The 15316-nt window shown below is 41.4% G+C and overlaps 1 non-coding gene across 1 annotated transcript; it reads right to left on the bottom strand.

The window, feature by feature from the left end:
- Nucleotides 1–11086: 11086 nt before the first annotated feature.
- LOC122678491 lies at nt 11087–11194 on the bottom strand. The gene has a single exon (XR_006336160.1). It is a non-coding gene; the product is annotated as a U6 spliceosomal RNA (small nuclear RNA).
- Nucleotides 11195–15316: the final 4122 nt, after the last annotated feature.

The following is a 15316-nucleotide window of genomic DNA, read 5'->3' as shown; positions in this document are numbered from 1 at the left end:
TGAACAGAGGAGATCGTCTCCTTCATGAAGAAGACCAAGATTGCTCCAGAGAAATCAGGGTCAAGACTTGCTCTCAAGAAAAAGGACAGGAAAGGTGCAAAAATCAGTGGGGGCCCCTACTGCTCAAAGAAACATTTCCAGTTTGTCTCTTTCCTCTTCTGTTCCATCTCCCACTCTCCAGCCTAAGAAAGAAATCAGTTCAGTTCAGTCGCTCAGTAGTGTCTGACTCTTTGCAACCCCATGAACTGCAGCACACCAGGCCTCCCTGTCCATCACCAACTCCAGGAGCCTACTCAAACTCATGTCCATTGAGTTGGTGATGCCATCCAACCATATCATCCTCTGTCATCCCCTTCTCCTCCTGCCCTCAATCCTTCTCAGCATCAGGGGCTTTTCAAATAAGTCAGCTCTTTGCATCAGGTGGCCAAAGTATTGGACTTTCAGCTTCACATCAGCCCTTCCAATGAATACTCAGGACTGATCTCCTTTAGGACGAACTAGTTGGATCTCCTTGCAGTCCAAGGGACTCTCAAGAGTCTTCTCCAACACCGCCATTCAAAAGCATCAATTCTTTGGTGCTCAGCTTTCTTTATAGTTCAACTCTCACATCCATACATGACTACTGGACAACCCATAGCTTTGACTAGATGGACCTTTGTTGGCAAAGTAATGTCTCTGCTTTTTAATATGCTGTCTAGGTTGGTTATAACTTTCCTTCCAAGGAGTAAGTGTGTTTTAATTTCATGGCTGCAGTAACCATCTGCAGTGATTTTGGAGCCCAAAAAAATAAAGTCAGCCACTGTTTCCACTGTTTCCCCATCTATTTCCCATGAAGTGATGGGACCAGAAATAAACATACCTAAAGGTGAATTTTTCATAGGACACCCAGGAAAACATAAAGTTTAAATTTTATTGTCTAAGACAAAGGGAATATAACATTAAATTTATTGGCTTTGAAAATTAAGCAGTAAAACTTTAAATTATCAAACACAAGTGCTTAGCTTTTATGTGCCTCTACTTTCCCATCTGTGAAATAGGGATAAAAACACTTTTCAGAGTTATTGTGAGGTCAAAATACATTTTACATGCGTGGCCAAGCTCGGTGCCTGGCACATTTTTCTGGTATATTTTATGATTCAACTCCATGGTTAATTAAAGTAAAAAAAAAAAAAAAAACAGAAGGAAAAAAGGAAAGGGTAAAGGAAGTTTAGGTGTGAGGTAGGAAGAGAGAGATAGTCATAGAGGAAAAGACAGAATGAAAGATAAAGAAACAGAGAGTTGGCTGGGATAAATGTGGCCAGAAGGCACAGGCGTCTGAAGGAAATGTGCTTGAAGAGACAGGAATGTCATCAGGGCAGACTGGCTAGCCAGCTGCCAAGTGGCCTCAGAGGTGACATTTACCTTGCTGAATTCATCATGGTCCAAGCTCATAAACTTGACTAACAGCGCGAAGAGAGAGCCCATATATTGGGTGGGGGTGGGGGGGTGTGGGGGGAAATTGATAATACTAGCTCAGCTCTTAGCCTGCTGTTTGAGAAAAAAAAAAAAAAAGCATTAATATATGATGAAAAATGGAACTGCCAAGGGGGTCAGAATGCTCACATTGCCATGTCCAGCAAATTCTTCTCCTGTAGAAAATGTGCATAGGAAGTCAATTTATGATGTGACGGCTGCTTGGAAAGTGTGTGAGAAGGGAGTTGGATAGTTTAAATATTTGATGGCATCAGGCTCTGAGAACCTTGTGCCTCCAAATCCCCGGTAAGAATAATCCTGCTGCTGGCTCCTAGTGACTCTACAGGGGCCAGAGCTGGGGATGGGATCCATTAACATATGCTTCTCTCTCTCTCTCTGTTTGTTTGTTTGTTGTTTAAATCCTTGTTCCATTTCTTAGAGCCCATCTTAAGATCAAAGCAATCCTTTTACATGTATTTATTTATTATTTAATTTTCTCTTTTGCTCTGTGGCTTGTGGGATTGAAACCGGGCCTGTAGCAAACACTTAGAAAACACTTAGTCCTAACCACTGGACCACCAGGGAATTCCAGTCCTTGTAAATTTAAATAACCAAGATAACATAAACTAATAAAATGCTGTAAGTAAAAAGTGAAAATATCCATTCATTCCATCCCATATAGTCCCATTTCAATATTTAAACCATGCTAACATATTAATATATACTCTACCTGGTATTTTCTTTTTTTTTAATTATTTTATTTTGGCTGCAATGTGTCTTTGTTTGCAGTGTGAGGGCTCCTCATTGCAAAGGGAGGGCTCAGTTGCCCTGCAGCATGTGGGATCTTAGTTCCCCAACCAGGGATTGAACCTGAGTCCTTCACACTGGAAGGTGGACTCTTAACTACTGGACCTCTACAGAAGACCCTCTGGTATTTTCTGTACACACACATACACATAAATCTGTTAGTCAGGTAAACAGCATTGATTATCTACCCAAGACCTTGCTCTTCTCATGTTTTTAATTGTTGAGAGAGCCCCAACTTTGTTTGGATGTTCATCTTCTATGGTTCTTTGCTCAGAGAAGATGACCAACCCTCTCACCAAATTCAGGGAAGAGTAAAGATTGTTATTGGCTAATCATTTTCATCCCATTCTATGTGTCATGGTTAGCTTAGGCATGGATATGTGACACAACCCAGATATTCTGATTGGGGGTTCTTGAAAAGGTTTTCCCTCCTAATAAAAAGAGATATATGACCAGCAATATCCCACTTCTTCTCTAAATCATATCTGCATCTGACACCTGCTGCTGCTGTAGTCATCTTGACATCATCAAGAGAAATATCTCAACACTTTAAGAGTTTTCAGTTGTATGTAACTGGAAAACTGAGTAAAACTGGCTAAAACAAAGTTATGGATTTTTTTTTTTGGTTCATGTAACTGAGTGGGATAGATCTGTGTAGAACAGCAAGCATTTCCATTGGGATTGTGGTAGGATGCTAGGTGATGGCCAAAGAAGTACAATTGCAATCCTAAGACTCAAACATACAACAATGAATTTAATACAATAAATGGATCTAACATCAGATTAGACATGGCTCATTCTAGGACTAAAGAGCTAGAAGATAAATCAGTATATAACATCCTTACTGAAGTATACAGAAAGAGAAATAAATTAAATATATATATATAAAAGAGAGAGTAACAGACATGTGGGACATGGTGAAAAAGCCTTAATACAATAAATTAGAGTCCTGGAAAGATATGAGAGAGAGTGAGAAAGAAGCAATATTTGAAGAGAGTAGCTTAAAAATTTCTGATTGATGAAAAACATATACCCAGTCCTACACAGAATAAAGGCAAGGAAAACTGTAAGCACTTCATAGTAAACTGCTGAAAACCAAAAACGAAGTATTAAAAGCAATTGGAGGGTGGGGGAGACATATTACCTCCAAAAGAACAACATTACGACTAACAATTGACTCTATAATAGAAATGATACAATTCAGAAGATGATGGAATTTTTTGTTTGTTTGTTGTTTGGCCACACCGAGCAGCATGCAGGATCTTTGTTCCCTAACCAGGAATTAAACCTGTGCGGCCTGCATTGGGAATGTGGAGTCTTAACCACTGGACCTCCAGGGAAGTCTCTGAAATGATATCTTTGAAGTGTGGAAAGAAAATAACAGTTAATCTAAACTTCTATACCCAGTGAAGATATCATTCAAAAATGAAAGAAAAATGTGTGTTTTCAGACAATCAAAATCTGACAAAAAAATTTGCTCGTCAACAGACCTACACTAAAAGAAATGCTGTGTAAAATGATTAGCCTCCAACTAATAAAAATAAATGGAAAAAAATAAAAATAAAAGAAATGCTAAAGAGAATTTTTCAAGCAGAATGAAAATAAACCCAAAAGGAAGTATGACTATGAAGGAAGAAATGTAGAACAATATAAAAGGTAAACCTATGGGTAAAAATAAATGAACAATGACTGTATAAAGCAAAAAATGTCTGATAGAGCTTTAAACATATAGAAAATTAAAACACAGCACAAAAATGGCACACAGTGTGGGAACTGATAAATGTAGGATTAAAGTATTTTAAGATTCTTGCATTGTTCAAGAAGTAGTAAAATAATTAATTTATATTAAACTTTAACAAATTAAGGATGCCTGCTGTAATCACCCATGGCAATCATGGAAAAATAGTTTAAAAAACTATACCTGTATGTGAAACAAGTGAATGTAGGAAAATATGGAATAATAAAAACAATGCAAAAAAGATTTAAAAGAAGAGAGGGAAAAAAGGAACACTGAACATGTGGGAGAAGCAGAAAACAAGCACTATGATATTTTGAAACTCAAAAGTATAAATACATATTTTAAACGTAAGTGGAATAAATTTAAAGAACAAAAGTGTTAGACTGGTTTTTTAATTATTTTTAAAATTTATTTGGTTGTGCTGGGTCTTAGTTGCAGCATATGGGATCTTTAGTTACAGCACTCAGGATCTAGTTTTCTGACCAGGGATCAAACCCTGTCTCCCTGCATTGGGAGTGCAGAGTCTTAGCCATGGGACCGCTAAGGAAGACCCCCAAAGCAACTTTTTATTGCTTTAAAAAAATCTGAAATATAAGGATACAGGTATGTTAAAGGTTGTAAAAGACATACTATACAAGGAGTAGCTCAAGGAAAATCAGTGAAGCTAAACTAATATACAACAAATTAGATTTCAAGGCAAGAAGCATCAGTAGATACTGCATAATGACTAAAATGCCAATAAACTCGGAAGAAAACAACTCTAAGTTTGTATGCAACTAACACAGTATCCTCAAAGAATATAAAAGCACACCATACATATCACACCTCCAGGTCTGCAATATGAAGAGCAATGAACTAAGAGTCCTGGGAATCTGGGAAAAAAAGAATTTGTGTGGAGGAATGAATGTGGAAGAGAGTGCATCCAGGGATGTGAACACAGCCTAAGAGTATCCATGTAATTTAACTGCCAGCTGCTGCAACAGACAAACCTCCAAATTTCAGTGACAGCAAATTTATTTCTAGTTTTCATTATGTGTCTGGTAAGACAGGGACTTTCTATTCACAGTCCTCAGGGAACGAGGCTGACAGAAGCTTTGACACCTTGACCTGGCACCGCTGGGAACAAACATGTGACAGGGAAAGAGGGTGATGGATGAGACACACAAACTCTTAACAAGTGAATGCTCAGAAGTAGTGAAAGTCATGTCCGCTCATGGATCATTGGCTAGATCCAGTCACATAGACCCTTTCTAACTGCAAGTGTTACTGAGTCTAAGCTCTTACTGCCTATTGCAGGATGGGCCAAAATATTGTTGGGGTGAAGAATAGCAGTTTTATTTGGAAAGCCAACAGATGGAGAAAATGGTGGGCCAGTGTCCCAAAGAATCATCTTCCCTGAGTTAGAATTCAGGCTTCTAAAAGGGAGGAGAATTTAGTCCTGGTTCCAGCCAGATTGCAGAGTGAATGTGTTCTTTCCTTCCTTCCTGCAGCCATTCACAGGTGGTCCCGGTCAGGATGTTTCCTGTGAGCTAAATAAAGGTAATCTAGCTTAACACTCATTACCTGAGAGGCAGGGTTCCCAGAGATGGACTATTAAGTATAATTTAAGCTTATAGGCAACATCCCTTTAGTGATTAACTTGTAATAGAACATGAAGGTTCTTGCCTATTACATAAGGAGAATGGGAAATGTAGGGAAGCCCACGGAATATTTAGTGAGCGCTCTGTATATCACACAGATTCCCTAAATCCTTAGAGGAAAATATATTCTCTCTTGGTATATGACTTTATTTGAAAATTATGTTTAAAAAATCATGCCTTCTACTTTCCCAGTTACCTCGCAGTGTCTTTAAAATATCCATTTTTCAACCTCTCTCTCCCTCTCTCTCCGTCACTCCCTTCTTCTTTCCCTTTTCTCCCACATAGCATCTTCCCTTAGCTTATTCAAAACTCCTAGGAGATGGGGAAGGATAAATTAGAAATTTGGAATTACAGATATACACTACTATATATGAAACAGATAACAAGGACCTACTGTATAGCATAGGCAACTATATTCAGTATCTTATGATAACCTATAAAGGAAAATATTCTGAAAATATTATATATATATAATATATACATATTATATATATATAACCACCTGGCTGTACCCCTGAAACTAACACAACATTGTAAACAACTATGCGTGTGCATAGTTGCATGCATTCTCGGTCATGTCTGATTTTGTGTGAACCTATTGGTTATAGCCCGCCAGGCTCCTCTGCCCATGGGATTTCTCAGGCAAGAATACTGGAGTGGGTTGCCATTTCCTTCTCCAGGGGATCTTCCTGACCCAGGGATTGAACCTGCATCTCCTACATTAGCAGGCGGATTCTTTACCGCTGAGCCACCAGGGAAGCCTGACTGTAAGCCTGAATTTCTTTATCATGTGAGATTCTCAACACAGCTGCTCACTTCCTCATGTCCACAGGAGAGTCTCTCATCTCAAGGGACACATAGTCCCTCTTTTAAGGATTTTTCATAATTAATAAAGAATAATCTCCCTTTTAGTTAACACAGAATCAAATGATTTGGGACCTTAATTACAGCTCCAGAATGTCTTGGATATTGGCTAGTAAGCCACAGATTCCACCCACACTCAGGGGGAGAGGATTTCAAAAGGACATGAACACCAGGAAACAGGAATCATGGGGACTGCTCTAGGATCTGTCTGCCACAGACAGAAATATATTTTTAGGTATTTTTAAAATTAATTGTTTGGCTGCATCGGGTCTCAGTTGTGGCTTATGGAATCTTCCTTGCATCATTCAAGATCTTTCCTTGCAGCCTACGGCCTCTCTGATCATAGTGTCAGGGCTCCAGTGCTCACAGGCTTCAGTAGTTGTGGCATATGGGCTTTGTTGCTCTGATACATGGGGGATCTTGGTCCCTGACCAGAGATCGAACCTGAATCCCCTGTGTTGCAAGGCAGATTCTTAACCTCTGGACCACCCGGGAAATCCCCAAACAGAAATATTTAAACCTACTCAAGTGAATCAGCTGGAATCAAGATTGCCGAGAGAAATATCAATAACCTCAGATATGCAGATGACACCACCCTTATGGCAGAAAGTGAAGAACTAAAGAGCCTCTTGATGAAAGAGAAAGAGGAGAGTGAAAAAGTTGGCTTAAAACTCAACATTAAGAAAACTAAGATCATGGCATCCAGTCCCATCGCTTTATGGTAAATAGATGGGGAAATAATGGAAACAGTGACAGATTTTATTTTGGGGGGCTCCAAAATCACTGCAGATGGTGACTGCAGCCATGAAATTAAAACACACTTGCTCCTTGGAAGAAAAGCTATGACCAAACTAGACAGCATATTAAAAAGCAGAGTCATTACTTTGCTGACAGATGTCCGTCTAGTCAAAGGTATGGTTTTTCCAGTGGTTGTGGATGGATGTGAGAGTTGGACTATAAAGAAAGCTGAGCACCAAAGAACTGATGCTTTTGAATGGTGGTGTTGGAGAAGACTCTTGAGAGTCCCTTGGACAGCAAGGAGATCCAACCTGTCCATTCTAAAGGAAATCAGTCCTGAATATTCAATAGAAGGACTGATGCTGAAGCTGAAACTCCAATACTTTGGCCACATGATGCAAAGAACTGACTCACTGGAAAAGACCCTAATGCTGGAAAGATTGAAGGCAGGAGGAGGAGGGGACGACAGAGGATGAGATGGTGGGGTGGCATCACCGACTCAATGGACATGAGTTTGAGTAAATTCCAGGAGTTGGCGATGGACAGGGAAGACTGGTGTGCTACAGTCCATGGGGTCAAAAAGCGTTGGACACGCCTGAGCGACTGAACTGAACTGAACTGAGAGGAGTAGGATGAGGGTGCAGTGAGGGGTGGGAGAGAAGTCCAAGAGGGAGGGGAGATATGTGAACATATAGCTGAGTCACTTCATTGTACAGCAGAAACCAGCACAACATTGCAAAGAAACTATAGTCCAATAAAAAAATAAAACAGAGGAGACGATGGAGAAAAATCAAAACAAAACTTGCTGCTGGTTCTATGCCAACTATACAGTAAATGCCTTGTTTTCATTTAATCCTCACTACAAATGTGTTTGTTTAGACTCTGAGTTGTGTCTGACTCTTTTGCAACCCCATGGACTGTAGCCCACCAGGCTCCTCTGATTTCCCAGGCATGAATACTGGAGTGGGTTGCTATTCTGTTTTCCAGGGAAGCCCCAGTATAATTGTATATAATGACTACTGCCCTACATTTCCTTCTTCCCTTCCCATCCAAGATTCTAAAAGGGTTATTTACATTCACTTATGCATTTAATTTCTTTAAATTCACTCTCATTTTCAATCAAAATTATATGTAATGTTAAAAGTCAACTTATCAAAATAGAAAGCCCCAGCCTCTTTCCTCCCCACTTCCTGAGTTTCCTCCGCCAGAGTCAACTCCTTTCAACATTTTTGGTTGTATCTCCTGGTATTACCTCACATTTGCTGCAGAAGGTGCTGAACCTGACACAAAGTGGATCCTTTGCAAGTGGGGTTCTTTCTTCTTCCTACTCTGCTCTACAAACTTTGGGGCATGGTCAACTGGGGGTGATGAGCCCATTAATATATATGAAGCAGTTCATGAACAACTCAGCTAACAGTTACTAGTTCAGGAGACAGTATTGCACAATGATTAAGAGCACAGGCAGATGTAGGCTCAAATCCTACCTCACTCTCTTTCTATCTTTGTAAGCCTTTACTTCTTTACCTGTAAAATGGGAGGACAATACTCATGACACAAGATTGATACAGAGATAAGGGTGTGGGTCTGGACAGCCAAGTATCCTAAAACTTAGCTTCTGCTTCATTCCATCAGACAGAGAAACCAGGTCTGGAAGAGGTCGTGAAAAATGGGTGAATTTGAACAGGAAGGAAAAAGAAAGGCTATTCCAGAAAAGAGAAGAATTGAAGAGCAGACTTAAAGGCAGAGATGAAGACAGTGTGTTGGAGGAATAGTGAAAGTCGACTGATGTAACTGAATGTTGGATTCTTTTAGGAGTAGGAGGTCATGTCAGACAGGCTGCTGAGGAAAGCTCTGCCAGGGTAGACCACAGATCATTCCTTAGGGTGGATGGGCAGGAATGAAGCAGAGGGCAAAGAGCACTTGCTGAGCAGCGGCCAAATGGACTGAATTCAGGCAACAGGCAGACTCAGGTGTGGTGCAACCAAGCTTTGCCTGGCTCTCCAGAGACCTGGTTGAGAGAGTTCTCAGAGAGGAAGTTTAGCTTGCGCCTCATAAGAGAGTTATCCTAGATAGTCTCTAAGAACCCTTTCAGTCCTAATGTTCTGTAATTCTCTTCTAGAATTTATGTAGTGACAGCTGAAACACGGAACAAGAAGGAACTGGCAAAGAGGATCAATATGACTTGGTCACCATTTGGACACTGAGAGTGAAAAAGTGCACTGAGTGACTATAGTTTACATGCGGGTGTCTTTGAGATTGGAGTGCCCTTCAGTGGGGAAGTGGGTAGTGGAAATGACGATAAAACATGCAAGGGAAAATTCTAGTAGATGCACGAAGAATAGATCAGGCATGATCCCGTATCCAGAACTTTGAACTTACTATTTCCTTTGCTTGAGACTCATCCTTCAAGTGTCTGCACTGTGTCCTTGATGTCTCCCTTCAGGTCACCCTCACAGTGAGGTCTTCCCTGACTAACCTACTAAAAATTACAAAGCTTCCCCAAACTAACACTCCCTCTTCCCCTACTCCTGCTTTTGCTTTTCTCTGTAGCACTGAGCATCAGCTGGCCACTTCATTTAATTCATTGACTGATAGGCATCCTAATATGGGAACTATGTAGAAACAGTATTCAAAGGTATCATTGGGTTGGAGAGTTTGGGGGAAACAATGATGAATAAAGATATAGAAAACAAATCAAATGGTGAAAAAAGGAGGAACTGTTAACACCAGAAGAAACAAAAATTGTATAAGAAAGGAAGTGTAATCACAGTTCACACTCGACACAATAGTGAAAAATACTATATGAAGTATTAAGTTTACTGGAGACTCAACCTAAAATAATAATACCACCACATGGGGCGATCAAAGAGGAGAACTGTGAAAGGCGTCATTTCAGCCATTCCTGGAGATGCCCATCCTGGTGTCTTCCTGCTCCTCTGGGGCAGACTGCTCTTTGGACTTCCACAGCTGTCTTCCTCATTGTTCAGGTGCTCAGTCATGTCCAACCCTTTGTGACCCCATAGACTGCAGCACACCAGGCCTCCATGTCCTTCACTATCTCCCAGAGTTTGTTCAAATTCATGTCCATTGGATTTCATGTCTGTTGGATTTCCTTTTTTAACCAGGTTCCGAGTTTCCCCTCACCTCTTTAAGTTACCTTCTTATTATATCCTTTGCTGCCTTCTTGGTAGAGAGGGCATAAGAGAAAAAAAAAAGGAGACCTTGTATATCTAAAAATGTCTTCATTCACTCCTCACACTTTAAAAACTGGTCATAGAATTCTCGATTCAGTAGGACTTTTCCTCAGAATTTTGGAGGCAACTCTCCCATCTTGTTGGTTTCCAGTGCCATTCTAACTCCAAATCCTTTTTTTTTTTTAATCCCCAAAGCATTGGGATCTCCTATTTGTTTTCAGTATCCCCAAATCTCATAATGATAAATCTTACATGGTTCTCTTTTCATTCATCTCTCAGTGGGAGGGCTACTAAAATCCAGAAAGTCATTGTCTAGAAAACTTTCTTGCATTAGTTAATAGTTTCTCCTTTCAATGTTATCTATATTTTCCTTACGGAATTTGTATTAGGCATAGAACTCCAGGATCGGTTCTCTAATTTTCCCATTTTTCCTTCCAAACTCCACCTACAAGTTTGTTTTGCTTTCTCGTTATACTTCTTAGGAGATTTTTTTGGCTTTATCTTCCAAATTTTCTATTAACACTTTAAATTTCAGTTTTTAAAAAAATTTCTTTGGTTAGTGTGCTATTTTTATTTTAATTTTTTTAATGTATTTGTTTTTAACTGGAGGAGAATTGCTTTACAATGTTGTGTTGGTGTCTGCCATACATAAAGAAAATATAGAACGCTTCTTGAATTTGCGTGTCATCCTTGCACATGGGCCAGGCTCATCTTCTCTGTATCGTTTCAGTTTTGGTATGTGCTGCTAAAGCAAACACAGCTCTCCTGCTTTTAATTTCCTGAAGTTCTTTCTTGCTCTGTAACCCACTCCCCACCCCTACTTTATAAACCATCCTGTTCTTGTTTTATGAATTAAACATCTCTGAGGTATTAGGTGGTAGCATTTTGCCTGTTTATTTGGCTAGCTGAATTATTTCTGATTCCTCCAATCTAGTTGTTCTTGCCCTCTTGCTCTTTCATTCTCCTCCCCTTTTCTTACTTTTTTTGTGCATTTGCTTATTTTTTTCTCTCTGCCTTTTGTACAAGATACTTTCACTCAATGTCTGGGAATCTTGGCTGCTCATTCTTGTTTAGAGTGAGGCACTAAGAAGCTGATTAAAGACCTGAAATGAGGGGCAGATTTGCTGACTCATGCATTTCAGTCTGGGTTGATCAGGTATGTGTAGGTGTAGAATTTTTCTCAAGGTTCTTTCTTTTTCTCCAGAGAAGAGTCACTTGGACTTCTGCTTAGAAGGAAGTGTTCTAGGGGCTGGTCTTCCTATATTTATTTACATATTTTTACTCATTCCCCTGGATTTCAACGCGGCAACTCATCTCTACCTTTGCTGCTGCTTGGTGCCCCTGAATTTGGAGGCTTTCTTGCTCCTTTTCCACAGAGTAAATCTACCATCTCTTACCGTAGTGGGGAAGCAGGGCTTCTCTGGTGGTTCAGTTGGTAAAGAATCTGCCTGCAGTGCGGGAGACTCGTGTTCAATCCCTGGGTCAGGATGATCCCCTGGAGAGGGAAATAAAAACCCACTCCAGTAGTCTTGCTTAGAGAATTCCATGGACAGAGGAGCCTGGCTGGCTACAGTCCATCAGGTCGCCAAGAGTCAGTTTCATGGTTCTCTCAACGCAGTCTAAGTTCTGTGAGGAAGAAGAGGAGAATAGACTCGGGACACTTGTGGGAGATGCTCTGGGCTGTTTCGCCGGCCCCATCTCCTCCCTTCTGTCTGATTTTGTCCCCACCTCTCCAGTGGCCTTGGCAAGGGGTTGGCTCAGACATGAGCCTATGGCACAATTCTGGCCAGTGGGAACTGATGGGACACGGACCGGGAGCTTCTTAGAGTTTCTTTTCCTCTTAAAAAGGTTACAGGGACTTCCCTGGAGTCTGGTGGTTAACAACACACCTGCCACTGCAGAGGACATGGGTTCAAGCCCTGGTCCAGGAAGATTCCATGCCATGGGACACCTAAGCCTGTGAACCCCAACAACTGAAGCCCACACACCTAGAGCCTGTGCTCTGCAACAAGAGAGGCCACTGCAATGAGAGGCCCACGCATCACACGGAAGAGTAGCCCTTGCTTACTGTAACTAGAGAAAGCCCATGCACAGCCAAACTTATATAAAAATAAATACATTTTAAAACTTAAAGAAAAAAAAAAGAGGGTTCCAAGACAGCCATTTTATCCTCTGCATCTGAAGATTGCCACATGGGCATGTGATGCTTATAACTGTTTCCTTCTCTTTTCAACCATGAGAAGAAGGCCAAAGAAACCTCAGACATGATCTGATGCCCTAAGGTCTTTGCACCACTGGATTAACTATCCTTAAAGCTAGCCTAACCTAAAGACTCCTCAAAAAGTGGAGTAAAAAAGCCCACAATATTTTAAGTCCCCAAATGGTGTCTGAGACCATCAGAATCAGCATTACCTGAGATCTTACTAGAAATGCAGAATCTTGAGCCTCGCCCTTGACTTATTAATTCAGAAGTGAAAGTGAAGTCGCTCAGTCATGTCCAACGCTGTGCAACCCCATGGACTGTCCATGGGATTTTCCAGGCAAAAATACTGGAGTGGGTTGCCGTTTCCTTCTCCAGGGGATCTTCCCAACCAGAAATCAAACCTGGGTCTCCCACACTGCAGGCAGACTTTTTACCATCTGAGCCACTAGGGAAGCCCTTTATTGAATCAGAATCTACATTTTAAAAGAATCCTCAAGGGACTGACAGGCTCGTTAAAGTTTGTGAAGCACTACTTTAAACTGTATTTAGCTATTTCTCTTCTTAATTGCAGATTTCCCAGGTGACAGTAGTGGTAAAGACCCTGCCTACCAATGCAGGAGATGTAAGAGACGCAGGTTCAATTCTTGGGTCTGGAAGATCCCCTGGAGAGGGGACTGGCTACCCACTCCGGTATTCTTGCCTGGGGAATTCCATGGACAGAGGAGCCTGGCAGGTTGCAAAAAGTTGGACATGACTGAGCGACTAAACACAGCACACAGCAACCTTAAAGTGGGAACTCACCCTGGAGTATCCAGTTGGGTCTAATATATCAAATGAACTCTTAAAAGTATAAAAAGGGGAAGGCAGGTGAGATGAGGCAGAAGAGGAGGTCTGAGAGATTCTAAGGGTGAGACGAGCTGGACCTGATGGTGCGGGCTTGAAGATGGAGGAAAGGGTCACTAGCCAAGATATGCAGAGAGCCTCTAGGTGAGAAAGATCCCACACTGACAGTTAAAGAGAAAACAGGAGGGACCTCAGTTCTACAGTTGCATAAAACTTGAATTCTGCCAACAATCTGGGGTATGGATTCATTCTCAACGCTTCCACAAGGGAACCTGGTCCTGTCAACACTTTGATTTTGGTCTTGTGTGACTGTAGGCAGAGAACCAGCTGAGCCACACTATGCTCAGAATTTTTACTTCCAGAACCTGTAAGACAATACATTTTTGTGTGGTTAAGCTGCGAAGTTTGTGGCAATTTGTTATATCAGCACAGTCAGGGTAGATAGTTCTGTGAGAGCTTAAATTTACGTCTCATTGGCAGCATCCCACTTCAAAGATACATTTTTCTGTCCTAAGGCCAGCCTCAGGACCTCCTCTGATATCACGGAGTCTGTTTGTCACAAAGGAGATCAGAAATGTGAGGAAGTTAATAGCCCTAGAGAAAACTCAACCAGCAGATGGAGGGGGGGGCTGTAGATTATTGGTTTAGTCTTGATCTTCTTAATTCTGGGTGGTATTTGTACACTTCTCAGTGGTCCCGCTAGAACCAAGACCCCATTATCTACAGCAGTGATGCTGAAACCTGGCCTCTGTACACCGGCACCAAATTGAATCTCAGAGAAAGAGTTTTGGGTAAAGTAGAAAAGAATAGCTTCATGGCTTTGTCAGGCAAAAGTGGCCTTAGTGGGGCAGTGCCCTCAAAGCTGTGCGTCCCAACCTGGACAGCGGAGGCAGAAGCTTTATCACAACGGCTCAAGAGGGAGGGCGTGATCAGCTTGTGGACATTCTTCTGGTTGGTTGGTTAGTGGTGTGGTAACTGGGAGTTAGCATTTTCAACATTCTGGTTCCCACTGGTCTAGGGTCTGCGTGCTTGTGGGCTGCATACAGTTAACTTCTTCCACCCGGTGGGGGATTCAGTATCTGCAAAACAGCTCAAAGATATTATTATGTATATCCCTTGAGGGGGCACCAGGACCCTGTCCCATGGCTGCATTATTGTTTTTTCTTTAATTGCATTAAGTATGCAGATCAATTTTTTTTAAAGTTGGAGTATAATTGCACTATTGTTTCTCAATTCTTCCTCCCTTTTCTCTGCATCCCCTCCCTTCCCTGATTAGCAACCATTTGAACCTGTCCTCTGGAACTCAGGGAAGGTCGTGGAGGCTGAATGAAGCCTATTTCCTCCAAACAAGAAACAGAGAGACTTTTGTGCCCAGGAGCCCCACAGGGTCCTACTTGGTGTCAGCAGCAGCTTCCATAATACATCATTAGACTGGCTTTTCTTTCTTTCCTGTCTCATTCTCAGTTCCTCACACTTGCTTCCGACAATCTCCTCCCAAAGACCTCCCTGCTCCCAAGTCCCTTTCTCAGTCTCTGCTTGAGATTGGCAGTGTAAAAGTAATAAAAGGAAACCTAAGTAAAATGGAGTCAGAAGACACAAAGGTGGAGCTCTTCTGCATGTTCCATTCTACATCAGGATAGACCCCAACAGGTAGAGAAGGTACCTTGCTTCTCCAACACGAAGTGACGCTACTTCATTATATTGCCAGCAGGAGTGAATTCGTGCAACGGCAACAATGGGACACCCAGCCCCCACGGGCCAGGACTTAAACCCAGCCAGAACCCACTGTTTTTATTTATTTAATTTTTTAAAAAATGTTGGCTGTGCTGGGTCTTTG

The sequence above is a fragment of the Cervus elaphus genome, chromosome 20 (genome assembly GCF_910594005.1).
Source record: "Cervus elaphus chromosome 20, mCerEla1.1, whole genome shotgun sequence".
In the NCBI taxonomy this organism is placed as follows: Eukaryota; Metazoa; Chordata; class Mammalia; order Artiodactyla; family Cervidae; genus Cervus; species Cervus elaphus.
This window is presented reverse-complemented; position numbering and strand designations above follow the sequence as displayed.